This window comes from Gadus morhua, chromosome 13, assembly GCF_902167405.1.
Source record: "Gadus morhua chromosome 13, gadMor3.0, whole genome shotgun sequence".
Taxonomy (NCBI): domain Eukaryota; kingdom Metazoa; phylum Chordata; class Actinopteri; order Gadiformes; family Gadidae; genus Gadus; species Gadus morhua.
In genome coordinates this window covers 23,755,080-23,768,145 of record NC_044060.1, presented here as the reverse complement: position 1 = coordinate 23,768,145, position 13,066 = coordinate 23,755,080, and the positions used below count along the sequence as shown (strand labels likewise).

Sequence of the window (13,066 nt, the reverse complement as noted above, 5' to 3'; positions counted from 1 at the left end):
CGGTGCGGATGTAGGCTGCTGGGCTCCGTGTGGATGATAGCCTACCCTCAAACTTTGAAATCCAGACACATCTGTTGCAAATTGACGACTACAGACCTGTTGTGAACTGTATCTCTGGGTGTTTGGTGTCGGGAAACACAGAGACTACTGAAGAGACTACTGAAGACCAGGGGGACCAGGCGGTGCTGCATCAGGGTCTGAGCGGCACCACATGCGGAGGAAGAGCGCTTCTGTCCTGTGAATATTCCGCTAGTGCGACCACGTTGTGGTTCTTTTCGTCGAGCAGCCTTACGCCATCAGGTTCCCGGTGGAAACCAGCATTCCCCCCCACCCCCCAACCCAAACCCAAACTTCCCTGATCCTGCTCCATTTCCTCGCCCTTCGCCTTAAGACAGACTGCTTGTGGATCCTCTGAACGCTGAACCCTCGAGGTGTAGGCCGATATAGGTCTGGATTGAATGTCATTTCGCTGTGATCAAAGCAGAGGAGGGCTTTGACACACGTACACACGGGAGTGGATTTTAAACGAGGGTCTCATCGACAGACTCTGGAGTCCTGCCGTGGAGCATCTGGGTAAGGATCCTTCTCCGTCATAGTCCACCCTACCGGGTAACGACTGGGGACAGCGGTACCTTTTTTCCACAGGTGTGAAATGTGAAATGGGGCTCTGGTATCTGAAAGAGCACCGTTTAACGTATTATTCTTATGAACCGGGAACCAGTCCAAACCAACACGTATGGTTCGCGCTCGCACTCGTCTCGCATGAGTTTTCTAAACGTCCTTCATGGTACCCGTGCGTAAAATAAAAAACGTTGGGTCCCCTCCTCAGGTGGGGCTCGAGGACCCGGTCCCGCAGCGCAGTGGGGGGTAAAGCGATACCGTGGGGGACCGCAGAGGTTACATGTCCCCGCAGTTCCTGAATAGGCTACTTAAGTAAACATCTGATCAGAGGCACAATCATGTCTGAATAGGAAGCAGTACTTTCCGTCTGAAAAACGCCGAGGTGTGATCATGCCTCTGCCCGGACTGGTGTTTCCAGATCGGCGGGCTCAGCCTGCTTGTGCGGGTCAACCCATGGACCCAGGAGCAGGTCTGCTTTTTTCAGACCGCCTATCCTTATGGACGCCAGGCGCTCACAAGACACTCATTAGGCTCACTAGACTGACTAGGCTCACTAGTCACTCATTAGGCTCATTAGACTCTCTCACTAGAGTCCAACCAGGCTCTCTCAGTAGACTCTCTCTAGAGTCTCCCTAGACTCTCAATAGACACTTTTTAGACTCTAACTAGGCTGACTAGACTCTCACTAGACTCTAGGCTCCCACTAGAGTCTCACTATGCACCCGCTATGCAGTCTCACTAGGCTCTCACTAGAGACTCACTAGAGTTACTAGACTCACAAGAGTCTCACAATGCTCACTAGAGTCTCTAGGCTCACTAGAGTCCCACTCCCACTATAGGCTCTCACTACTCCCACATAGGCACTCAGTAGACTCTCATTAGACTCGGTTGACTCTCATTAGACTCCGACTATTTTCCCACCTAGACTCTCAAAGCAACTTGTTGACGAGTAAAGCGGCGGACGCAGACAGAACCGGTCTTGTTTTAATGTCCTAAAAGCTTCTCCGTGGCCTGCTGGTTCCTCCTGACGTCATGCCCCAGGACCAGGCCCCGCCCCCCTGTGGTTTTGGGTGTGTCCTCTGGTAAAAAGGGAGATCCCGCACTCTGCCTCTGTTTGTCCCCCGTGACCTCCAAAGAGGTTATATTGTGGCTTGTCATATTTTGTCTTTCATCTGAACACCATTTTTCTAGATATGTAACGTGACTAATTTTTTCTTAGCGCCTTTTTAAGCCAAAATAATGTTATGACTCGGGTTGGATTCCCCCAACCCGGTTGTACCGCGTCACAGAGTTCCCGTTTTGTTTTTTTTATGTATTCATTTTTGCATTTGTATGCTTTATGATAGCGTGAGAAAGACAGGAATGTACGGGAGAGAGAGGGGAGAATATGCAGCAGAGGACCGCGGGCAGGAATTGAACCCGAGTCGCTGCGATCATGAATGTGCCGTTTTGTTACGCGCTCTACCCTCTGTCACTGGGGCGCCCCTCCGGCTCTCGTGTGAGGTGACTCTTGGTGCGCAACACGCGGTGCGTTATTCATCCTCTCCCGCTGCGGAGAGCAGACCGGGTTGGTTGATAATGGAGCATGATTTCTCCATTTAGCGAGACGTTAGAACCGCGCCATCTTTCCCTCTCTTGTATGCATATACAAGAGAGGGAATGCATATTCAGAGAACGTGGCGGTAGTTAGAGGAATGCATATTCAGAGAACGTGGCGGTAGTTATTCAAAAAACGTCCATAGTTCTAACAGGACTGGAGCACGGTGTGGTGCTATTTGTTGTGGTAGATTGTTTGATTCATTGTCACGAATAATATGCCTGCTCTACCCTCCCCCTGAGGGAGCAGCATACGTCTTCATCCCTGTCTCATGAACCTGTAAGACGCTTACCCTCTACCTTGGGTGGGTATATATCGTTTAAGATTATGTACCTATATAGTCATGTTCCTTTCATAACACAAAGTATCGTCTATCACCAACATGTGTGCCCTTGAAGCGTGGCTCCTGGGGGCCCCCCACTGGGACGTCACTGGGGACCAGGAGGAGCAGTTCTGTAGTTAGGAAAGGCTTTGCTGATTTCCCTAATTTGAATGAAACTGATGTTATATTATTTTCCTCTAGAAACGGTTTCCCTAAAGTACCCTTCTAATAGCTGTATCCTCACTAATAGCTGATTCACTTTCGGCCAACATGAGATGAATGGTCTGTCACGTCATTGTCAACATCAGGGACAGTAAAGGTTGAATTAGGTTAGATTCATGACTCATGCAGGTCCTATATATAATTTAAAAATACAGTTTAGTAGCCTATTTTTAGTAGTTTTAGGAATCGTTCTTCCCCTTTTCCAATCATTGTAATGGTCTCTCCTTAACATGTACTATGTACTGATGTTCCCATAGCCACAGTATGCACGGTCTCTCCTTAACATGTACTACTGATGTTCCCATACCCACAGTATGCACGGTCTCACCTTAATGTGCACTATCTACTGATGTTGCCATATCCACTGTATGCACGGTCTCTCCTTAGCATGTACTATGTACTGATGTTCCCTTAACCACAGTATGCACAGTCTCTCCTTAACATGTTCCGATGTTCCCACTGCTACTCTGCAGAGCATGCATGTACATCTGCAGAGATTCGCCCACTTCATCCCCCTCTGACCCAGTGATGCACGTTGGTCTCCCAGAGCTCTGTGTTTCAACACTGAGCAGTTGGACATTAACCATGAACCTCAGATCAGGTGCCTGGCTGCTTGTCGGGCCTTAACAAGGATGTAGTACAAAGACGCAGAATCACGCACCAGTACCTGAAAGGGCCACGCATCCACACCATAGATGGGAGGCAAGACTGCCTTGAAGAAATGTATCACCACATCCCCCACGTTTGGGCGACTCGTAGGCAGCTGATGAATGATGCCAAGCCATGACTAAATGGCTGAAGGGGAGGAGTACATGCAGGTCATCTGTGGACTCATGTGATGCAGAGCACAATGTTTTCTGTTCGGGCCTCTCCTGGAAGAGGAATGCTGGTATCAGAACACATGCTCTGTCTGCATACTAGACATCATGAAGCATCTATGGGGTTTTCTTATAGTCTGCAAAAAGTGTAAATTACTGCTAAAATGTCTTGTGGATGAATTGATTAGTAGAAATATTATTGATTTGTACTAATATTTATAGTAAGTTCTCAAGGGGCCTATCTATATGGCATGTGTCACTTTATCTTATTTATTTTAACAAAGGCAAATCTACTGAGTCGTTTAGCCCATGTTGTTTTACACAGAGGAATATGGAACTCGTTTGAGGATATTTATTGAGTAGGGATGGATATTTTCAAGCAGTTGTTGGCTTTCCCTCATGGCTACAGGGTCACAGGGCTCTGCTTTGCTCATCCTTTGTGTTTCTTTTTCATCAACATCTCCACTGAGCTATGTCCCTAAATGACACATGGTTGGACAGAGGTGGAGAGAGAACACTGTGATCAAATATAAGAAGATTAACATTGGAGCTGAAAAGGCTATTACCATATGCGATCACTTATAAAACCAGGCATGGCTTAAAACCTAACGGCTGAATACTGCGCTTCCACTTTTATCTTGTTAGATTACATATAACATTTCCTTGTTGTGAACTGGAAAATCCCAAGGTTTTCTAAGCTTTTTTTCCATGGGTGTTTTGGTGCAGTGCAGGTAAATAACTATTGACTATCACATTAATGATGAGGTTGGAGCTATCTTGGTTTACCAATAACAGACACATGGTATGGGATGGTAATGAAATGTTTGTTAACCATCTGGAGACTTAATACAAAAATAACTGGTCATTGGTTAGACGATCTCATAGGGCTGGGAGATTAATCGAATTTCGATTTCAATTTTAGCGTCAAACAAGCACAAAACTAATATTTGTTCCATAGTCGAGCAGCCCTACGTTCACATGTAGAATACTGAATACTCCCATGATTGGGAATGTGCTATAGGGCAACCAGTGATCATGCTCGATAAAGATTCACCAATAAGGGGCTCCCACTATTCATCTCATCTCATTGCTAGATCAGTGGTGGTGTCATGCCAAATTTGTACCGGCTGCCAAATTTGTACCGGGCGCGTCATCCATACGTAATCCACTCCAAATCTGCCTGGCAACAGTTGATCGCTTCGTCCGTTGCCTGGCAACGGACGATCGCGTCGAATGACGTGAACATTCGCAAACCTTCTATCTAGCGATTCGTTATCTGTATTGTGCTATTTCGTCCTTGACCTGCTTTAAACACTCAGTTTACTTGCTAAATTTGATTGAACAATTAAATACAATACAAATATAAAGTAAAAACAAGTGTTATCTGTAATGATATAAACATCAGTTATTAGACCGTCACACGGAGCATGCGCAGTTGGATTGGCGCGCTGCATGTTGATGTCTAGATACATTGTGTGTTTATTAAGGAACCCAACAAAACATTACATTATCTAGCGATCCGTTAACTGTATTATGTTATTTAGTCTTTGGCAACATGAGCGCGAATGTTTACAGATAGCGATCCGCTATCTGTATTATGTTATTTCGTCGTTTGAAAACATGTTTTCTGCATCGCGTCGTCTGTTGCCGGGCAGGTTGTCAGGATGTAAACAAACGATGACGTAGGCCGGTACAATTTTCGCCCCCGGTACAATTTTAACGTGACACTGCCATGCAGGTTTGGAATGGATTACGTATGGATGACGTGCCCGGTACAAATTTGGCAGCCGGTACAAATTTGGCATGACAGTGGCATTGTGTCCCGGCTCGATCCCCAACCTGGCTCTTGTACGACATCTTGTACGACATCTTGTACCCCCTTATCATCCCTCTCTCTAATGTGATTCTATCCTCCTCCCCTGGTCTTGGGGCCAGTGGGATGTGAGGGTCCTATACTCACTGGCAGTGGAAGAGGGGTCGTATCCACTCCACATAGTGAGTGTGAGTGTGAAGGGGACAACCCGTCCCCTACACACTCAGTGACTCATAATCACCATCTAATGCCTTCAAAGGGCCTTACATGGTGATGGTGAGTGTAAAGGGGTCATATCCCCTTTACACTCACCATGTAAGGAAGGGCCTTACACGGTTCTTCTTATGATTTAGTTGTAGTATTATTATTAGTCCATTCGTTTATTTTAGTTATTTTATGTCATTCTGTATGGCATGCTTTTGATTTCTAAAGAAGAATACACATTGATATGTCCTCTCTGTTAGGCCATCCTGCTACCATCAAGTATTATAAATAGCCTCCTAACATATTCAATCCTACTTTCACTGTAAGCTCGATACAGGATGTGGGCCTGCTTCTGCCAAGATGGGAAACGCAGGCGCACACCAGTCATTGTTTTCATCCTTGATAGAAATTATTTTGTCTCAGGCATCTGAGATACTGTGGCGAGCAGCGCGGGAAGGACGAGACGGGAGCCCAGGTTCAGCGGTTATGCATCTCTCAAGCCCCTTAAACCGCACGACTACGAGAGTTGCCTTCATTGAACATGCACACATGACACACCAAAACACACTCAAAATAACTCACCAACATAAACGTCTTGGTGTCGGGAACAACAACTCAGTCACAGCAACGCTAACCCACCCATAGCGATCAACAAACCCCACACAATGTCTCTGCCGCAAAGGACCTAGGAGGGCGCCAGAGGTCCAACTTGCGATTGTCCTACCTAACCCTCACCAGGATCTGTTGCAGCACCTTGAACACGGCGACAATGCCCACGGTCGCCACCATACACTTTGGTCACCAGTAAATTTGATTACTTTGCATCGGACTCTTTATAAACGCACAAGCAATGCCTTTTTCTTTGTGCTATTATTCTATAGAGTACACGTAGAATAGGAACACGTCTGTCCACATTGAGGGTTGGTAGCACAGCCAGGCAGCCTGCTGTTCAGAGATTCATGCTCCATACGATGTGTCATGAGAGACTCTGGGTATGGTCAATGGAATGAGAAACTAGGTGTGGCGCTGCAGTTTGGACAATGTGATGAGGCAAGATGCATGGAGCCATTACTGTGTTTGCATGGAAACAAGCATTCTCTATTCGAAGGGTACAACCCTTCACAGTGCATCCATTCACACTCTGGCATGCTCATTCGTTGAAATGCTATTTGGTAATAAGTGTCATTTTAATTTAATCAAGATTAAGAAGTCAAGATGGTCGATGTGATTCCATGAAAACACATCATTCATTAAGTGTTTCAGTGCAATGCTGTTAAGAGATGCGTGCGTTCAACACAATGTGACCATGGCGTCATGATCATCCCAGACATGATCTAAGCAGTGTTGGAAGACATATTTTAGTTTCAGTGCCATTGTTAACACAAATTTTTGAACAATCATCTTTTAAATATTTGACTACGCAACCCTTAACCTGCCTCTTCTCGTTTCCTGGATCCTGCAGCCCCCTGCTCTTTGTTTTGACAGTGAGAGGAAGCTAAGCTACCCCTTTAGCCGGTTGGCTAACACTCATTTCAATAAGGCCTAAAGGTTATGATTTCTCAGGAATCGGTTGGCAGCATTACCTAAAACGTGCCTTAACATTGTACCAACTTCTGGTGTGAATTGCATTCTGCCGTGGAGCTGGGCCTGCCGCTTATTTACACTGGTTCTATTAGCACAGTGTCGTAAGGATCATGTACCACTGGCTTAAGCTCTGTCGGCAAGATGAATCAGTTTGCAAATGGAAGGCCTTAAATAGCCTTATGTTGGCCCGTGGTTGAGGTTTCATTGATTGTTTCTTTCTCCATTTACAGCACAAGAAAGTTCTCTTTACAGGATTATCATTTGGCCTTAAAACATACAATTTTCAATCCAACCATATCAGTTCCTCAGTGTACATGGGGTCTGATGGGAACAGGTTAACTTATACTAACCTGGGGCCTCAGGGCACTGTACCCTGGGGCCTCAGAGCATAGTACCATGGTTCCTCAGTAACCTGAAGCCTCAGGGCACAGTACCCTGGGGCCTCGGGGCACAGTACCCTGGGGCCTCGGAGCACAGTACCCTGGGGCCTCGGAGCACAGTACCCTGGGGCCTCGGAGCACAGTACCCTGGGGCCTCGGGGCACAGTACCCTGGGGCCTCGGGGTACAGTACCCTGGGGCCTCGGGGCACAGTACCCTGGGGCCTCGGGGCACAGTACCCTGGGGCCTCGGGGCACAGTACCCTGGGGCCTCGGGGCACAGTACTGTGGTTCCTCAGTAACCTGGGGCCTCAGGGCACAGTACCATGGGTCCTCAGGGCTAGGCCGTCCCTCCAGGGCACACTACCTGGGTCGTCCCTCGGAGAGTAAGAGGGCTTGTTAGGTGATGCAGCCCTTAAATGTGCAGATGTTTGGAAGCACTTCAAAATAAATGTCTTTCAAATTGGTGAATAAATAAATAGACATGTTTCACACAAAATACAATCTGGCATCCCATTGGAGATTCCAAAACGGTTAATGACATATTTCAGCACTGTTTGAATATTTGGCTCATTATCCAGTTACACGCCATTGAATACAAGCACAAAGTGACGCATCAATATTTAATGACCCGGTTTTGATTGGAAACTACTAATTTTGTCCTGTTCACTTGCAAGGAGCCCATGAAATAAATCAAATGAGATAGTTTAAACATGTGGATGTACTTGTATTATTACAGAAGTAAATCTTCCTTCTGTAAAGGCAGGATTCCCACTGAGGTGTTGGGCCCATGTTTCATTATGAAAGGTTCTAGAAACGGCCCATACTCATCGAACAACATGGATCTGGTTCGAAAGCTTTTTCGTGGAGCAGATTTTGTCATCATCCACATGATGGAGAGGTAGATCTTTAACAATGATATACAATTGAATTTGTAGTTATTTCATCTCCAGGGTCACACTCAACAGTTCCTTTAGCCTTTGTGGTCTACAGCCCCCGCAAGCACATGGAGGGTATAATAACCTTCTCTAGTTCACTCTGTGGTATAGCGGAAGGTTATTCAAAATGAATCCAACAGAAAAGGTTCCTAACATGAAATGCACACTAATGGGCCAACAGATGATCTGAGTAGACTTAATACTTCACATTCTCCCAAGCAGGGCTGGTTCCTTGTTTTTCTCATGGTTTTCGAACGTTTGGTACAGAAGTTCTGCTTTCTATTGTACCCTCTTGTGGATATCCATTATTCTCAGTGATCACAAAGGTCATTTCAAGAATTGTATGAGTCTACCTAACTATAGATGTTAAAACAACAGTAGTGCAAATTATTTGGGTGTTGTTTTTGTAAAAATAAAAAAAGATGACAGACAGAAACGATAATGACTGTAGGATTTGGGTGAACCGATCGGTAGGAAGATAACTGAAGTCCTATGTAGTAGCACACCATTGGCAATGCTTGAGAATATAGGCTTGGCTTGGGCCACTTCCATCTCCATAGGGGAGTATCTGATCAATAATGTCATAGCAAAGGAAAGTAGAATGTTCATCTAACTACCTAACCTACAAACCATTTGATCATCCTTGGTAATGGCGTTTGTCTTCTGGATGACTCTGAGGAGGTTAAGTTAAGGAAGTGTATGTTAATGATAAAACATGGCCTAATGTTGGTAATTGTTATTGTTTACACATTGGCTTTGAGTACTTCAATCGCCTAAGGGGTGGTTCATGTATTATTTTCGGCGTACAATGATATTGTGAGTAACACCGCGTATAAATGTGTCACATGTTTGCTTTTTCTTTCTATTTCAAGAACTGTTCTGGCATTTCTTTTTTCTCTTTCCCTTCCTTTTTCCCCTTTTCCAAGTCTAATTCGGTTCACAATGTATTTGCCTCGTCCCTTGATTTAATTCTGCTCAATCTGTGTCCATATAGTCCTCTCTCCGTTTTCGTCTGCGTCTGGGTTCAGCAGTGACGTGGACTTCCCTTTCCCCTCGGGTCACATGACTGCAGATACGGGTGTGGTCCTGCCTGCATTCCACCCGTACCCCCCCTTCCCCCTCTCCTCTAGGCACACACAGGTACACAGACAAGTAGAGTGAAGTCCTCATGAAGGATGGATTGGAACTGGCTGAAGGAGCTGTATGGAATAAGAGGGAATGGTGTGGTAGGAAACTTTGTGCATCGGTCCTTTCATGAGAGAAACTCCACGTGTTTGTGACGGCTGTGCACACAAATGGAAACCTCTTGTAGTGTGGCAATGAACGTGGAGTTGTACTTATCTCTTTAGCTTACTCCCCATATCTGTGTTTAGACATGTAAAAATCCACTCGGTGTCAACGTGGCTCTCTAAACTATTGACATAAACACTGTTTACAATAGACAAGTTTTGCAAATGTTGTTTGAATGTGCTCAGAGGCAACATGTTCGGCAGCCGTAACAGGAAGTACGCGATCGCTAACACTGTGCAACACTGCTTACCCTCCCTCTGAGGGTGGGGCGTGTGTGTGTGTGTGTGTGTGTGTGTGTGTGTGTGTGTGTGTGTGTGTGTGTGTGTGTGTGTGTGTGTGTGTGTGTGTGTGTGTGTGTGTGTGTGTGTGTGTGTGTGTGTGTGTACACAGAGCAGGCTTTACTGGGTGAGGACGGTGCAGTGTTCTGATTTGGTATGCAAGGCAGGTGTGTCTGCAGAGGCAGGGAGGTGGAGAGTGGGACAGGAAAGAACATAGAGGAAACGATAAGAGGGCAGACCTAGTGGGTAGTGGTGACGGAGACATCATGACTTCACTCCCTGATACTTAACCACCATGCTTATGTGAGCTCTCTTCTCTGCCCCAAACCTACATCGATTCCTCATGACGTCTGTCGTCTTTTAGGTGCATTACATTAGATGCATTGCGCTCCAAATGGGACCAACAGTGAAATCAACCATGAAGATACAACCCAGGCATTGCAAGAATCATGCGATTTCATACAATTCATCAAATAATGATAAACTGCACGCTACATTTTAGTGAACGTTTCAATATTATTAATTCAACGTGTGTGTCTGTGTGTGAAAATAATTCCTTTTTCTCATTCCTCTAAATCCATTTTGTACACAGAAGACTTCTTTTTTTTAAATTGAGCATCAAATTAAATGATTCATTAGAATGTTCCATTAATTAACATTTTCAAATTTCAAAATGTCAGACTGAATGATGCAATCAGATTGATTCGGTATAGAAGTACTCATCAGTTGAGCGTTGCTATGTTTAATGCACTGCACAGCCAATGCACCGCAGTTAAGGATAGGTGCTTTGAGTAAACACAATTTTAAGTGGACCAAATGGTTCCATGGATTATGGAAAGGAGAAGAAAGAAGAACTGAACATTATGTGAGGACAAGATGCAAATACATTATATGGTGATACATGAAAAGATCTTGAGAAGAACACATGATTACAGATTTTAATATTATTGGTTTCTTGGTGAGAAACCTACAACATAGATGATGCAATCAAGTAGTATTAAGCTGCCCTCAGTGACTGGGCACACCAACTTCATGCAACATCACCCTCAGCCTGATTTTGTTTCCAGTCCGACAGATTGTCCATCAAAGACCAGTTTCCAAATTCCAATACCCTTTTGGTCCAACGGGTTCTGTGTTGAATTCCACTACCGTACCTCTTTCTGTCTGGTATTTGAGCGTCTACATGGGAAAGGCCTACACAGAGACCACAATACCGGCCCCCATTAGATGGAGTTTGATACAGAAATGTTGGGGACATGTGCAACATCCCGGCAGTGAGATGGCTCCTCCTTTAATCTGGAGTCCATCAATTCACCTGACTGAGAACACACCCAGACTAGTTCCCCCACAGACGCAATCAAATGCTCAACCAATACATGCTTCACTTTTTCATGGTCTTTGAAGCGACTCTTTTTCCCATTGGATGCATATATTGGTGTTTAGAGGTTCCGGTAGTACCATCTCCACTGGTGTATCGAGGTTCCAGTGGTACCGTCTCCGAACAACTGGTGTATCGAGGTTCCGGGAGCACCGTCTCCACTGGTGTATCGAGGTTCCGGTAGTACCGTCTCCAGACCACTGGTGTATCGAGGTTCCGGTAGTACCGTCTCCGGACCACTGGTGTATCGAGGTTCCGGTGGTACCGTCTCCGGACCACTGGTGTATCGAGGTTCCGGTGGTACCGTCTCCGGACCACTGGTGTATCGAGGTTCCGGTGGTACCGTCTCCGGACCACTGGTGTATCGAGGTTCCGGTGGTACCGTCTCCGGACCACTGGTGTATCGAGGTTCCGGTAGTACCGTCTCCGGACCACTGGTGTATCGAGGTTCCGGTAGTACCGTCTTCCGGACCACTGGTGTATCGAGGTTCCGGTAGTACCGTCTCCGGACCACTGGTGTATCGAGGTTCCGGTAGTACCGTCTTCCGGACCACTGGTGTATCGAGGTTCCGGTAGTACCGTCTCCGGACCACTGGTGTATCGAGGTTCCGGTAGTACCGTCTCCGGACCACTGGAGTATCGAGGTTCCGGTAGTACCGTCTCCGGACCACTGGTGTATCGAGGTTCCGGTAGTACCGTTTCCGGACCACTGCCTCACTGCTGTGAAGGAGGGCACTCCCCCTGCCGCCAGAGGCAGGTTGACTTGGAATTATTAATCGTAACCATATTAAAGAGTGCTATACACATTTTATAAACCTTGTTTATATTATTACGAGTCAATTGAAAAGCCATTTGTATGAATTCTCCTTGGACTAAGAGATACTCCCTTCCTTTCTGTAATTGAAAGGTGTTAGGCTAGTTTGAATTGCAACTGTAGCCCCGAAGTCTGACGATGAGGCCATTCACTTGACTTATTTGGGGTGGAGATTCTTGCTCCTCCTTGCAGACATGCCCTCCTCACCCATAGTGTATTGAGCATTTACTTGGTCTCTCCCGCAATGGGTGTCTTCAGACTTGTGTGAGCGGGCGCAAGTTCCTGAACTGCATGTGTGAAAAGTGTAAATCACTAGCGGTGCCTGCGATGGTCTCCCAGTGGTTTACCGGGAGCTGTGTGTGAAAGGTCCTAGGGCTGTTTGATAGAAGGTGGGCAGGGTAGCGGGCCACAGTGCGTCAGCAGCAGGCTTATCAGCCGCTGCCTCCAGAACTACAAGTAGACAACAGGTGCATTGTGCTGCGTGGGAGAGGCATGACAATGTTCACAACCCTTGTCACTCATGACTGTTGACACAAGACGCTGTCTTGTGTGAGCCATTTCAGTGTTTATTTAGTGTTCAATCAAGTAAACTGTACCATTGATGTTTACAGAGTAAAATAATTGCAGCTTTAATGGGCTTATATTCTTGACTTTGAGCTTTGTCTGTATTTATTTTTTATATGAAGTATAATGTGGTAAGATAGCTAAATATTTCTTTACTCAATACTTATTAGAAGAAGACTTGACTGAAGAGAAGGTTATGCTATTCTTTAAAGGCCTTCTAAGCCGGCTCGTGGTTATCACAGGTA

The 13,066-nt window shown here is 45.8% G+C and overlaps 1 protein-coding gene across 1 annotated transcript in view; it reads left to right on the top strand.

The window, feature by feature from the left end:
* The first annotated feature begins 9,150 nt into the window (after positions 1-9,150).
* The window catches only part of atp2b4 (ATPase plasma membrane Ca2+ transporting 4), a 48,543-nt gene continuing 44,627 nt past the window's right edge, over positions 9,151-13,066 (top strand). The window contains 1 exon segment of the mRNA XM_030375859.1: positions 9,151-9,637. The gene's annotated coding sequence lies outside the window, so the exon portion shown is untranslated.